This window comes from Hyaena hyaena, unplaced genomic scaffold (assembly GCF_003009895.1).
Source record: "Hyaena hyaena isolate Hyena2069 unplaced genomic scaffold, ASM300989v1 scaffold_359, whole genome shotgun sequence".
Taxonomy (NCBI): Eukaryota; Metazoa; Chordata; class Mammalia; order Carnivora; family Hyaenidae; genus Hyaena; species Hyaena hyaena.
The window spans coordinates 1,617,362-1,633,036 of record NW_024080994.1 but is presented as its reverse complement, the minus strand read 5'-3'; the positions used below and the strand labels follow the sequence as shown (position 1 = coordinate 1,633,036).

General features: G+C 37.1%; 1 protein-coding gene across 3 annotated transcripts in view; it reads right to left on the bottom strand.

Annotated features, from left to right (window-relative positions):
• Positions 1–15,675, bottom strand: part of ATF2 (activating transcription factor 2) — an 82,328-nt gene that overhangs the window by 63,460 nt on the left and 3,193 nt on the right. For 2 of the 3 annotated variants that reach the window (XM_039250127.1, XM_039250130.1), the window contains exon 2: positions 3,092–3,190. The gene's annotated coding sequence lies outside the window, so the exon portion shown is untranslated. Of the gene's footprint in view, positions 1–3,091; positions 3,191–12,996; positions 13,079–15,675 lie in introns of all 3 variants that reach the window. The other variant, XM_039250129.1, reaches the window with a different exon arrangement.

The window sequence follows — 15,675 nt, the reverse complement described above, 5'->3', positions numbered from 1 at the left end:
AGTGGGCACCAGAGATTCTAAATCAACTCAGGACTGGTGGATATTTATAGTCATGTTCATATTGATAAGAAATTAATGGGGGCACCTGGGTGGCTCAAGTGGTTAAGTGTCGACTTTGGCTAAGGTCATGATCTCATTGTTCAAGAGTTCGAGCCCCACATCCGGCTGTCTGCTGTCAGCAAAGAGCCCGCTTCAGATCCTCTATCCCTTCTCTCTGCCCCTCCCCTGCTTGAGCACACACATCATCGTCTTTCTCTCTAAAATAAACATTAAAAAAAAAAGAAGGAATTAACGAAAGCCAGAACCAAGAGTAGGCACAGAAAAATAGAGATGAGAAACCATTTAGCCAAAAAGAAGGAAAGCAGTTTCTGTGATGCCTGACTATGCTTTCTGTGGCTGAATTATGTAGGTCTTCTGTATTCTGGGTGTGAGCTCTCTTTTCTTTTTTAACCCTGAATTTATCTGATTAAGTTTCTATCCCCTAACCACGACAAATACCTAGCCAAATGTGGAGAGGGTCTGAAAGACTATTACTGAAGGAAGCAATAACTGTGTATAGTCTCAAAGGGAGAGGCATCAGCTAGTCAGAGATGACGTTTTCAGCAGAGAAGACAGCATGTAGAATCACAATAAAGCAGAGTACGCTGAAGGAACTTCAGACCCGTGAAATGTGGGATATAAGGTTGAAGGGAAGAGAGATAAGGCCAGAAAGAGAAACAAATCTTGAAGGGCCTTTATTATCCTGGTAAGGAGTGTGGATTCCACACTCACCACCCCCATCCCACTGCCACTCTGAGGTTATAAATATAGGCCTGTGCCAAAATGTTGAGCTAAGCAAGTTTTTCATACTTTTAAATGGTTGAAGGTAGGGATGGGAGGAGAACAAGTAACAGAGACCATTTGTAGCCCCTAGAAAGTCTAAAATATTTACTATCTAGCTCTTTAAAGAATAAAGTCTGCTTAATCCCACTGTAAAAAATGGAAAGATTTTAAGATGATGAACTAGATCAAAGGGGAATTCTTGCAAGATCACTAATAGAAATGTGAAGGATGGATTAGAAAGGGCAAAACTATGCATAAGAAAGCCAGTACAAACTACTGCTAAATTCAGAAAAGAGAACGATGATTTGCATATCAACAGTACCAGTCAAAATGAGAGCAAAGGACCAATTATGCAAAAAATGTTAAGGATAAGGCTTCGAATCCGTAACATTGTCTCCAAACCTTGCGTGGACTGACCACCCTTGCCTCCTCCTACCCTAGTCTATGCTACCCCTTCATCTCCTTGGCTCTAATTTTATGTAGGCTTCATCTCTCTCTTCATTTATGTAGCCTAAAACACTCTCCCTTCCCACTCACCTATCATCTGTTTCTTAGTAAACACTGCTCACCCTCTATCCACTATCCCCCTTAGACCCTGAAATTCAGATCACTCAATTACTTCATCATTTAGTTAATAAATATTTACTGAGTCATGCAAGAAGGTAGGAATTGTGTTAGACTCCAGGGTACAATGATACAGTCCCTGCCTTCATGAAATTTATGCTATATGTACAATACTTCTAGCCAAACCAGGATTTCAACATCTAAATTGATCAAGTAGCTCAAAAGTCATTTAACATATATATTAATGTGCAAGAAAAATTTGCCATTCTTTTCTCCTTAAAAAATTTCCTGCTTAAAACTTTTTACTTTTTCAGGGGTGCCTGGGTTTCAGTAGGGTAAGCATCCGACTCAGGTCATGATCTCACGATTTGCAGGTTCGAGCCTTTGGACACATCAGGGTCCACAACGACAGTGGAGAGCCTGCTTGGTATTTTCTCTCTCTCTCTGCCCCTCCCACAGGCCCTCTCTCTCTCAAAATGAGTAAACTTAAAAAAACACATACATACACATATATATTTTCCAAATTTCATCAAAATTAGAGTAACTGTATTTTACACATGGTCTTGCTTTTGGTCTGAACCTTCAGATTCAGGTACAACAGCACACGCCACGCTTATATATCTCGATGTATCCAACAAAGTCAATCACTAGACCACTATGTTTTAAAAGATCACATTTATTACATCAATTATTTCTCTTCCATTTTTAAAAGCTATATTCCCAAACTATAAATGTCTTGAAACAAGAAACCACTGTACTTTTACCTTTAACATCACCACACTGGGGCTGATACACAGAAGATATTCAATGAATATATATCTGAAGAACTATATAATTTCCTATTAATGTTTCTGATCAGTACGAATAATCACTGAACTAAACTTAGTTGATTTAATTTGATCCAAAAGCAAGTACATTTTGACATTATAGTTAGCATGTATTTAGTTAGCCTTAAAATGGGGAATACCTTTTGTCCAAAATAGTTTTGCATTACAGAAAATACTTCAGGGAGCCTGGCTGGCTCAGGAGTACGTGACTCCTATCTTGGGATCATGAGTTCAAGCCCCCTGATGGGCCTAGAGCTTACTTAAAAATAAAGAAAAGGAAGGGGTGCCTGGGTGGCTCAGTCGGTTAAGCATCCGACTTCGACTCAGGTCATGACCTCACGGTTCGTTGGTTCAAGCCCCATGTGGAGCTCTGTGCTGACAGCTAGCTCAGGGCCTGGAACCTGCTTTAGATTCTGTGTCTAACCTCTCTCTCTGACCCTCCCCTGCTCATGCAGTCTGTCTCTCTCTCAAAAAAAAAAAAAAAAAAGAAGAAGAAAACACTTCAAGGATTAACTTTTGTTACTATCCTTTAGAAAATTCTAGAAGAATTAGGACTTTCATATGAGGACCCTTTGCTATAGAGGATTCTCTAGTTAGATAAGTTTAGGAGGCTCTGATTTAAAATTTAAAAATTTAATATAAGTTTTCAGTGTGCTTTTACATGCAGAAATGCATTGTAGCTCCAAAAGGACATTTCCAAATTTTGCTGAACCTCTAATTCCCCTCCCCTCTTTTTTTTACTAAACACTATCAATAATATGAGAGGACATTAGCATCCTGAGGATACTATCTAAAAGCATCTGTTTAACTCAGTAATATTTGATAGACAATTGCAAAAATAAAGAACCATTTTTGCATTAAAACCTTAAGTCTCTTACCTTTCTAGCTGGTGGGCCATGAGCTTTATTTGCTCTGCTGCCAGGAATCCTTCAGCTCTAATCATGTAAGCAGTACTTCTCAAGTTTCCATCTGTGTCCCTAGGGCAAAGGAGAGGCAGAAATGAGTGAATTCCTTACTCTGTAAGACCTAAAGAAACAAAAAATTTTAAGTATTTACTTTATATTTAAAAACGTATGTAAAGTTTGGCTTCCGTTACATTTTTTTCTGATATAAAAATTAAGGTTCCTTTCAAAAGTTTCAGTGCTCCAGGAAGATGTGTATCCTATGGTCTCCTGTAACTCCCAGCAAAATGCCACCTATCCAGAGGTATAACAGTTTCAAGGATGGAAGTACAGCAATGGAGTCGTGGTGAAAGGGGAACAACAAAGCTTTTTACCACAACAGAAGGGAGAGGTGCTGAACCTGAGTATCAACGTGCAGTGTCAGTGCTGCATGTAACATCAATGGGACCCAGTTCATGTGCTTTTCATTTGGTAAGAGCTTGATTTTTTTTATACCTGTATCAGTTGGATTAGGTTCAGCTATGAGTGACAGGAAACTCAAAATTAGCAATGGCTTAAACGATTCAGAAGTTTATTTCTCTGACATAAAAGCACAAGCAGCCTGGAACCATGACCATTAGGAATCCAGGCTCCTCCTATTTTGTTGTTTTGCCATCCTCAATATGTGGTGTCCACTTCATGGTTTAAAATAACTGCTTAAGGTCTAACCATAACATTTGCTGATCAAACAGTAGGAAGGAGAATGAGGAGGTAAGCAATAGCTTCCCTTTAAGGAAACTTTTCGACAACTCACAGGAAACTTCTATTTACATTCCATGTGCCAGAACTTAAGTCACACAGTTATACCTGAGAAATATATTATTTTGCCCTATGTTCAGTTAAAAATTGGAGCATCTATAATAAAGAAGGAAGGAAATGAATATTGATCAAAATTTAGGTGTTACTCTCTCATTCTAAAATGTAAGGTGGTTGAATACCTTGTAGAGATGCCTCAGTAGTTCACTGAAGGGAGCATTCAAAAGCAGAAAGTCCCTCCCAGTGGCCAAGGAGCAAGACCAGTGTTCATAAGAACTTCTCTAAATATGCAAGGCCAATCTGTAGGTGACAAGGGAAAAATCTGAAGAAGAGAGTAACAATGCAAGAGCAAAGAAACAACCTAAACAACAGTTGTGGTTTGGGACGATAAACTCACGTAAGCAGTCCACAGAACTCAGAAATGGGAACACGGGGCCATTATGTAAGTAATGGAGTGCTCAAGCTGAGTCTGGGTAAGATCCTGGCAGAAAACCAAGTTACCAATTCCATTAGGAAAAGGCAGTAATCCTGGGAACAAAATGTTAAAAAGGAAAGTAGACTTTCCTCTACCATTATTTGAGAACCGAACTCTCATTATTAGGCCACGTATGAACTTGGGAGATATTCCTACTGCACAGGGTGTTGAGAAGAAGGGTTGTACTTTACCATGAATAGGTTGGCTGAAGCAGTCTTCATGTTTAAAACTTTGAAATGAGAGTATCAGAAGCCAGAAAGACTCTCGTTTCAAAGCTGGGAATAAAATTCTGTTTTTGACAGAATGTTCCTTAAAGGGAAAGGGACCAGAACAGGATAGTTAGCTATGCAAATGTAAAATAGGGACCATAAATGGAGCAGCAATTCAAAGAACAAATGCCTCTGTGTAAAGATTCACATTTTCTAGATAGAAATTTCTGCAAGTCGTTTCTTTCAGGAAAATGTTTATTTTTAAAAGCAGGGCCTCAGATTTTCCTATGGAGTGTTTGTGTTATTTTAGCAGTTGCTCACAAAAGACCAGGAACTAACACCCTAGAAAACAGCAAGATGGACTTCTGGTCTTCATTTCAAGTAAAAGACAACAAGATTAAGGTAGCAAGCTGTACCTGGCCTATACAGCTTATGTTTTATGCATGCAATGTTAAGATTACCATCTAGACTTTGGAAGACACTAACCATGTTTTGTTTTGTTTTTTTGTTAGCTTGAAACACACAGATGTAAAGAACCTCTTTTACCACTGCTCCCTATCCTAGCTACTGTATAAATATTTCTTATATAGGCATAGCTTGTTTAATTGAGCTTCACCTTATTGTGCTTTGCACACACTGAAGTTTGTGGCAGCCTTCACTGCACTGAACAACTCTATTGGTGCCATTTTTCCAACAGTATTTGCTCACTTCATGTCTCTGTGTCACATTTTGGTCATTCTTGTAATATTTCAAGCTTCTTCATTCTCATTAGTTACTGTAAACTGTGATCAGTGAACTTTGATGTTACTATTGCAATTGTTTTAGGGACCCATAGACTGCACCCATATAAGACAGCAAACTTCACTGATAAATCTGTATGTTCTAACTGTTCCACCTACTGGCCCCTCTCCCATCCCTCCTTCTCTTTAGGGCTCCCAGTTCCCTGAGACACAACAATATTGAAATTAGGCCAATTACTAACCCTATAATGGCCTCTAAGTATTCAAGGGAAAGGAAGAGTGGCACATCTCTCACCCTGAACCCAAAGCTAGAAACAATTAAGGTTAGTGAAGAAGGCATGTCAAAAGCCAAGATGGCCAAAAGCAAAGGCCTCTTGCACCAGGCAGGTAACCAAGCTGTGAATACAAAGGTAAACTTCTTGACGGAAATCAAAAGTGCTATTCTAGTGAACATACAAATAAGTGAAACAGCCCTATAAGTGATAGAGAGAAAGTTTCAGTGGTCTGAATAGAAGATCAAACCAGCCACAACACTCTCTTAAACTAAAACCTAATCAATCCAGAGAGAGGTGTCAAAGCTGCAGAAGAAAAGCTGGAAGCTAGCAGAGTTGGTTCATGAGGTTTAAGAAAAGAAGCTACCTTTATAACAGTACAAGGTGAAGGGGGGCCTGGCTAGCTTAGTCGGTAGAGCATACAACTCTTGATCTTGGGGTTGTGAGTTCGAGACTTACAATGGGCACAGAGATTACTTAAAAATAAAAAAAAAATTAAGTGTTAGGTGAAGCAGCAAGTGCTAATATAGGAACTGCAGCAAATTATCCAGAAGACCTAGCTAAGATCATTAATAAAGATAGCTACAACAGATTTTCAAGGTAGATTAGAATAGGCTTAGATTAGAAGAAAATGCCATCTTGAACTTTTACAGAGAAGTTCACACCTGGTTTCAAGCTTCAAAGAACAAAGCGACTCTCTTATTAGGGGCGAACACAACTGGTGACTTTAAGTTGAAGCCAATGCTCATTGATCATTCCAAAAATCTTAGAGCCCTAAAAAGTTATGCTAAATCTACTTTGCCCGTGATCTATAAATGGAACAACAAGGTCTGGATGACAGCACATCTGTTTACAACATGGTTTAACTGAGTATTTTAAGTCCACGGTTGAGACTTGCTACTCAGAAACAAAGATTTGTTTCAAAATCTTACTGCTCACTGACAATGTACCTGACACCCAAAATGTAACAAGATTAACTTTTTCATGCCTGCTAATAAACATATGTATTCTGAAGCCCATACCCCAAGGAGTAATTCTGACTTTCAAGTCTTATTAAAGAAATACATTTTGTAAAACTGCAGCTGCTATCAATAGTGATTCCTCTGATGGATTTGGGCAAAATAAACTGAAAGCCTTCTAGTAAGGATTCACCATTCTAGATGCCATTAGAGAATTTGTGATTCATGGAAGAGGTCAAAATAGCAATATTAACATGAGTTTGGAAGAAGTTTATTACAATCTTAATGGATGAGTTTGAGGGGTTCAAGACTTCAGTGGAGAAAGTAACTACAGATGTGTTAGAAACAGCAAGGGAACTAGAAGTGGGGCCGGAAGGTGGGACTGAATTGCTGCAATCTCATGATAAAACCTGAACAAATGAGAAGGTACTTCTTACGTATGGACAAAGAAAGTGATTTCTCGTGATGGAATCTACTCCTGGTAAAGATGCTATGGGGATTTTGCAATGGCAGCAAGGAATTCAGAATATTGCATCAACTTCATTGATGACACAGTAGTACAATTAGAGAGGACTGACTCCAATTTTAAAAGTTCTACTGTGGGTAAACTTCATTATTGTCTTAATTTAAAAAATTGTCACAGCCACCCCACCTTCAGCAACCACCACTCTGACCAGTGAACTGCCATCATGGGCAAAACCCTGTAACAGCAAAAAGATTACAACTTGCTGAAAGCTCAGATGATGGTTAGCATTATTTTTTTTTTGCAATAAAATTTTTATTTTTTTAAAGAAAAAACGTGCACATGGCAAGCAAGCAGGGAAGCAGCAGAGGAAAACTGAGAATTTTTTTAAATGTTTTATTTTTTGTGAGAGAGAGAGAGAGAGAGAGAGAGAATCCTAAGCTAGCTCCAGACTCCAAGCTGTCAGCACAGAGCACAACACAGGGCTTGAACACAGGAACCACAAGATCATAACCTGAGCCAAAGATGGTTAACCAACAGAGCCTCCCAGGTGCCCTGAGAATCTTAAGCAGACTCCACACCTTGCAAAGAGCCCAATGTGGAGCTCTATTTCACAACCATGAGATTATGACCTAAGCTGAAATCAAGAGTCAGACGCTTAACTAGCCCAGGTGCCCCATGGGTGTGTGTGTGTGTGTGTGTGTGTGTGTGTGTGTGTGTAGTTTTTTTTAGACATAATGCTAGTGCACACTTCATTTTAATAGACTACAGCACAGCGAAAAAATATAAATTTTATATGCACCAGGAAACCAAAAACGTTCAATTGACCTGCTTTATTGTGGTAGTCTGGAACCAAACCTGCCCTTATCCCTAAGTATGCCTGTATTTGGATATAATTAACCTGTGGGTAACGGGTATGGTCTCTGCTGAAGGAAGCAAATACTGCTAGTGGTTAAGTATTCTGGAAGGCAGATATTGTGTCAAAAAACAGGGCTCAAAAGTAGATACTTGTGAGAGATATGAACTAATTCTCTCTTGACACTGACTCAGAAGAGTCTAATATATTTAAGAACAACTGGACAGCAGAGAGAATCCTGAATAGGCAACTTCTAGCCCTATGGTAAGATAAGAGCTAGCCAGGAGGAAGACAGTCTTTTCAAAGCAGTGTTCAAACAGATGTACGTATTACTGATGGTACACTAATGCTTTCCAAGGGACATCTGAACAGGGTTTTAAGAAAATTTGCATTTTACTTTATTTCTTTTACTTCCCTATATTTGTTTTACTAAAATGATATGGCTATTTTCCCTAAGTCCTTAGTCTTCCACAGTTCCAAAGAAACCCATACCAAATCTTATTACCACGCATTACCCCAGGTTATAAAAAACCTCCAAGGAATAAAACAAGGGGATTATTTAAATTAAGAGTGTTTTAAAGCCTCCCTTAATCCAGGTACCATTAAACCTCAGGCTTGTGTCTTCATCTGTCTTCTAAGTACTTCTGTCAAAGCAAAGCATTGCTTTTAAGAATGGTGTTTTGCCATCGCCTGTGTTTAGCGATGTTCTGAATTCATCTATAATGCTTAGTGTGATGACAGAAACAATAAAAACTTTGTATTTAAAGACTAATTCTTCCATTCTCAAAATATTGTTCAAAAATGCACTGTCCTGAGAGAGCTCTATGAAAAAATGAAATCAGTAAGAAACTTAGAAAAGTTCAATTTATATTTATTGCAGAGAAGTAGGATAAGGTGATCAATACTTTAAAACATTAAAATCCACTGGATTTAAATAAAATTATATTGGAGAAGTGGAAGTTAAACAAAAGTTCCATAAGCAAGAGGAACAATGAAAACTACTTTTAAAGATGAATTCTAGTTTTGTTTTTTAAAAACCAATGATAATCTCAAATCACTATTGTAATTACTTATAAAAGCCAAAATTTTTTTTCAAAGATTCAAACTTACAGTGAAAAATTACAGGATTCAGCTTAGAAATATGCAAAGAAAAAAACAATGTGCAAGGGTACACAATTTACCAAATTTCTTTTCAAAAGCATAGACATGTAGCAGGTAGAATGGTCCCCCAAAGATGTCCACACCCAAATCCCTAGAAACTATGAATAGGTTATATTACATAGCAAAATGGGACGCTGAATTTGCAAAAGGGTTACAGATTCTAAAACAGTACAATTATCCTGAGTTATTTATCCAGGTGTCCCAATCTAATCACAGGAGCCCTTAACAATAGAAAACTTTTCTGTCTGGAGTCCAAGAAATTCAGCAGTAGCAGAAGTCACAGAAATTAGAAGCAATGAGGGGTGCCTGGGTGGCTCAGTTAAGCATCCACTTCGGCTCAGGTCATGTTCACACGGTTTGTGGGTTTGAGCCCTGTGTCAGGCTCTGTGCTGACAGCTAGCTCAGAGCCTGGAGCCTGTTTCAGATTGTGTATCTCTCTCTCTCTCTATGACCCTCCCCTGCTCACGCTGTCTCTCTCTCTCAGAAATAAATAAAACATTAAAAAAATTTTTTTAAATAGATATTAGAAGCACGAGAGAAACCTGACTTGCCATTACTGGTGGGAGCATCAACGAAAGCCTTGCAAATACCAGCCCTGGTTGTCAGCCGCAAGGAAAGAGAAACCTCCTCAGTGCTAGTTTGGCCAATGCAGGAGTGGATTTTCCTTAGACACTAAAATGGAATGCAGCTCAGGCAACATATTTTGGCTTTGAAGACCCTAAGCTGAGGACCAGCTGAGCCCACCTGGACTTCTGACCTATAATAATAGGTGAGATAATCTGTGTTGTTTTAAGATGCAAAGTATGTGGTCATTTGTAATGCAGGAATAGAAAATTAATAGAGAGCAAAAATGTTAACGTACCCAGGAAGACAGGCTTGTGTCAGTAGGTTTCAAGGGCATCAACACCTTATAGACACAGTTTTCTCTGTGCTGTAATTTCCTTCTTAAATCTTGGTTAAGAGCCAAAAAATGCAAAAAGTGATCCTACAAGCAATCCTGGGTCCTCAGAACAGCACTATGGTCATAATAACAAAAAACCCCTAAGAGTTTAAAAATCTATGAGCTAGTAGGACTTTATTCCCTTTCAAGGTTAACGTATCTTTGAGTTTTTATATTAGGAAAAGTTTTAATGGCATGATTTTATTAAGATCCTCTTCAATAAGAAACAACACACCAGTTTTAGGGTGGTCAAAAACAATCAAGGATAATAACATATATAAAATATATAGTATAGTGCATGGCCCTTCCATTGTATCTATTTTTATTAGAAATTTTACAGTTTTTGACTTTAAGTATACATTTTCCTGAGGTACCTGGCTAGCTCAGTCAGTACAGCATGTGACTCTTGATCTGATCAGAGTCATGAGTTCAGGCCCCACACTGGGCCTAGAGCTTACTTAGAAAAAAAAAAAAATTTAAATGTACGTTTTCCTAATGCTTTAATCAATCTTATTTAATCTTTAACCCATGAATTTGATGTTATCCCATAAGGTTATTTGGTACATAATGTTTAGTTCATCTAGCTATGTAAGGAAATCAAATGCCTCAGAAGTGATAAAAACAGAATTTATATTTAATGAGGAAAAGCAGCTTTTTGAGTAAAACAGTTTTTAATTTTGCCCCACTCACAGCAGACACAACAGATAATCTTCACACGTATCACCAATTCCCAAGAGTATACTAATGTTTTGATGAAACTCCTCAAAGTTGATGGCACACATACCAACTTTGTGTGCCAATATTGTGTTCATGAAAGTATGAGTATGTAAATATTGAGATCAGCCCAATATATCAAAATATTCTTTAAAAAAATATCAGTTTTTAAGTTTAACTTCATCTTTTTAAAGTGAGGATTATCCCACACCTGTAATCCCTAGGTGATATAAGGTAAGGAAGTTCTTGTCTTACAGTTTAAAATTACAACAGTAGATTAGAAATATATATATATATATATATATATATACAAGGAACTTACAGAGTAATGACTATGAATATGAATGGTACTAATGCAAGTTTTTATTGACATCATTTTAGATTTGGTAATGTATTATAAAAATGTTCATAGCATTATTCTTCTCAGGTGAATGTACAGAACATCATTACCTATTACTGTTTTATTTCTTAAAAACTTAACTTTTATAAAAATAAAAAAACAGAAATTCACAGCTCACCAAAAATTACAATAATTCCTAGTAATCACTGCTATTAAGAGTATACCAATACTAACTTCTCATTATGAAGAGGGCACAAATAAGATAGGGTATAGTTTTTTTAACTTTTTTTTTTAAGTTTATATACTTAGAGCGCAAGTGAGCAAGTGCACACAAGGAAGCAAGGGAGAGGTAGAGAGAGAGAGAGAGGGAGAGAGAGAATCCCAAGCAGACTCAGCACTGTCAGCACAGAGCCTGAAGCAGGGCTTGAATTCACGAACTGTGAGATCATGACCTGAGCTGAAACCAGGAGTTGGATGCTTAACCAACTAGCTACCAAGGCACCCTGATACACATGGCCAAGAGACATATGAAAAGATGTTCAGCATTTATCATCAGAAAAATGCAAATTAAAACTACAATGAGATATAACCTCACACCTGTCAGAATGGATAAACTCAACACCATGGTGAGGATGTGGAGAAAATACTCGTGCACTGTTGATGAGAATGCAAACTGGTGCAGCCACCATGAAAAAGTGTGCAAGTTCCTCAAAAAGCTAAAATGATCCATCAATTGCACTACTGGGTATTTACCCAAATACAACAACACTAATTCAAAGGTATACATGCACCCCTATGTTTACAGCAGCATTGTTTACAATGGAAGCAGCCCAAGTGTCCCTCAATAAAATAAATAAAGATGTGCAGTGTGTGTGTGTGTGTGTGTGTGTGTGAGAGAGAGAGAGAGAGTGTGTATAATGGAATATTACTCAGGCACAAAAAAAAAATAATGAAATCGTGCCATCTGCAATGACATGGATGGAACTAGGGAGTGTTCTGCTAAGTGAAATAAGTCAGAGAAAGATAAATACCACATGATTTCACTCATATGTGGAATTTAAGAAAAAAACAAGCAAAGGGAAAAAAAATAGACAAATCAAGAAACAGACTATTATAGAGGAAAAAACTGATGATTACCAGAGGGGAGAGAGATGGGTAGATGGATTAAACAGGTGATGTGGATTAAGGAGTACTTGTGATGAGCACAAGGTAACAGAAATGCTGAATCACTATATTGTACACTTGAAACTAACACTGTATGTTAACTAGAATTAAAATAAAAAATTTTTAAATTAAAAAGAAAACATTATAAATGTGGCATTTTATTTAATCATTAGCTCTTTCCTCCACTATGAAGAGGAAGAAATAAAAGGTCTCACCAAAATGTTTTTAGTGGAATTGGTAGACTAGAAAATGATAAATTAGATTTTATGGAAATCATACTATCATGGTTTTATCATCTCAAAATAGGAGTATCCTATACTGTATGAGTTTTATACAAAGTCTGACTTGGGGAGGAGTGTATAGGAAACAAAAAATATGAGATACTCTCTCACATGGATTTATGAATATTCTAATGTAATAAGTTACACCACAAATTATAAGTTCCTACAGAAAACTCAACTTTATTGCCAAAGCTACCAAAGAGAGGGTCGATATCCTGCCTTCAAGTTACATCATACATTCCTGGAGGGGGTATGGTAGGTTATTATTTCTGAATGTACTTTAACAATAATTACCACACCACTTACTAAGTATTCATTAGTTCCCGACACTGTTTTAAGCATCACATATACATTTGAACATGAAGACTATGAAATTATTATCTTCAAAAATAAGGACAGGGAAGCACAGAGAGGTTATATTATTTGGCCAAGGTGATACAGATAGTAAGTGGAAGACTCATGACAGTCTCTTGCTCCTATTAACCACCCTAAAACGTTGATTATATACTTACTAGGTACCAGAAGACGATATTGAGGAAGCAAAAACTCAGCCAATTTGGCTATAACATACATATTCTTTACTTCAAGGGTTACCTATATGGATATAAATGTCATTATGAATTTTAATAACTCATAAATGTATAGGTTGGAAAGTAGCTCATATTAAAACCAGCATAAAACATCCAACATATAAACCATTAAAAACACGTCAAATTTAAGAATTATTGTTACTATATCATCAAAAGTTTCAGTTAATTTTTAGGAGAAAGTCAGTGAAATGACAGAAAATATGAAATATACAGTATTTGTCCCAGCACGGAGATTACTGGTAGACAAATAACTACGGATTGAAATGGCCTACTAAACAGTGCAACTTATTTCCAGGATTAGTAATCATTCCTAATTAAACAATCCTCCTTTATTAAGAAGCACAACTCCAAAGTTGATAAAATTATGATAAAGTTTGTACACTCATATTCTCATGACCGTGTAAACGTGCTCAACTCTTTGGGGAGGCAAACATTTAACAATATAGAAACATGTATATCCTACAGAAATATTTATATCCTTCATTTGAGATTAGTACCCTTTGAAAACAATTCAAAGTAAGAAAAAAGATAAATGCATAGAGATGCTCAATTCAATGTTAAAATAGAAACTGAAAACAATTATTTTCCTGTTGGGGATTTAAAATTGAGTAAATGTAGGGGCACCTAGGTGTCTCAGCTGGTTAAATGTCCAACTCTTGACTTTGGCTCAGGTCATGATCTCACAGTTCATGAGATCCCGCCCTGCAACCAGCTCTGCACCGACAGCATGGAGCCTGCTTAGGATTCTCTCTCTCCCTCTCTTTGCCCCTCCTCCTGCTCGTGCATGCACAAGCGCGCGCACACGCTCTCTCTCTCTCTCTCTCAAAATAAATAAACGTAAAAAATTTTTTAAAAATTTGAGGAAATGTTAATAGTTACTCGGTAAACTATCAGGTAAGCATTATATATTACAAAGGTTAGACAGTATGGTAAAATGCTAAAGCTAGAAAAGTAAAACATAACTGTATAATTCTGTTAAAACTACAATGTATATGCAGAAATTAGAAGGCAACAAAAAATGAAAAGTTACTTATCAGTAGGACAAACTTGTAATTGATTTTTAGTAGCACCACTTTAAATGTTCAAAAAATAGAAAACACACTAGCTCACATAGCAAGAACTAGAAAAATCGAAGCTATAAAATTGGAATGACAAAGGTTTAGGTTCCAGGTAGGCAAACTAAAGAACATTTAGGGAATTTGTAAATTAAAGGAGTATTATAAAGATAACAATATACAGAACTGGCCAAGTAATCAAAATACACTTGGTACTTTCCCAACTGGATTTTTGCCGATTTTAATCATCCCCACCCTTTCTCTTTCTCTAGTAATCTTGTTGAGAATCTCTGATAATAAGCTACTACTACTGTTGGGAGTGTTTCTATTCCTTGGGTATTAAGACGGGGAAAAAATGGGAATCACTATCTTTGTTAAGACACAGAATGCAGACATGAGTGAACAAGCCTAGCCCTGAGAGCATTTTACTTACCTCCCTTCTTGTTACAAAAAAAGTTTTTATGTTTTAATTTTTTTAAAGAAAAAATTTTTTTAATGTTTGTTTATTTTGAGAGCGAGAAAGAGGGCAAGCAGGGAAGGGGCAGAGGGAGGGGGAGAGAGAGAATCTCAACCAGGCTCCCTGCTGCCAGCACAGAGTCCAATGCAGAGTTCAAACACACTAAACATGAGATTGGGAGCTGAGCAGCTGAATGCTTAACCGACTGAGCCACTCAGGTGCCCCACAAAAAAAAAAAGGTTTTCAATCACTGTACTACTACTGCCAAAATGCCAAGAAAAAAAGCATTACTTAAACATACTTAAAAATGTAAATGAATATACAAGTTTCAAAATTTAAACAGAATAAATGAAAATAGTATATATAATATACATATTATAGTAACATATGTAAAATAATTCCAATTATTGTTGGCCTTAAAGATCTACAAACTTCCTTAAATCTTTTTGAAATTATATTTTACTCTGTTTAACCTTGAGCTTAAAAAACAGAGCAAAAGAGGGGCACCTGGGTGGCTTAGTCGGTTAAGCGTCCGACTTTCACTTAGGTCATGATCTCGCGGTTTGTGGGTTCGAGCCCCGTGTCGGGCTCTGTGCTGACTGCCAGCTCAGAGCCTGGAGCCTATTTCGGAGTCTGTGTCTCCCTCTCTCTCTGACCCTCCCCTGCTCACGCTGTCTCTCTCTCTCTCTCTCTCTCTCTCTCTCCTAGACATAAATAAAAAAAAGAAACAGAGCAAAAGAAATCTTTTGTGGGTTTTCCCTTGGGCATAAATAGGTGAATACTATCATTAATACCTCCTCATTAAGAATTACATTAAGGGAACATGCAGCAGTTTAGGTAAGTTCTAAGTCTCAAGGAATAGGTGTGAGGATAGGATAAACACACAAATACTAAGTTAAAGTGACTGTAACAATGCAGATTTGTTGTTTTCCTATAGTACTAAATTTTAATGACAGTGAATAGCTTAACAAGTACTTGATGTACTGATTTTTATAAGCATCAGTTGACACTCCAATTATTGTTATTTAATGGATTATTTTTTTAAGTTTATTTTGGGGGGATGGAGGGGGGAGAGAGAGAAGCGGGGGG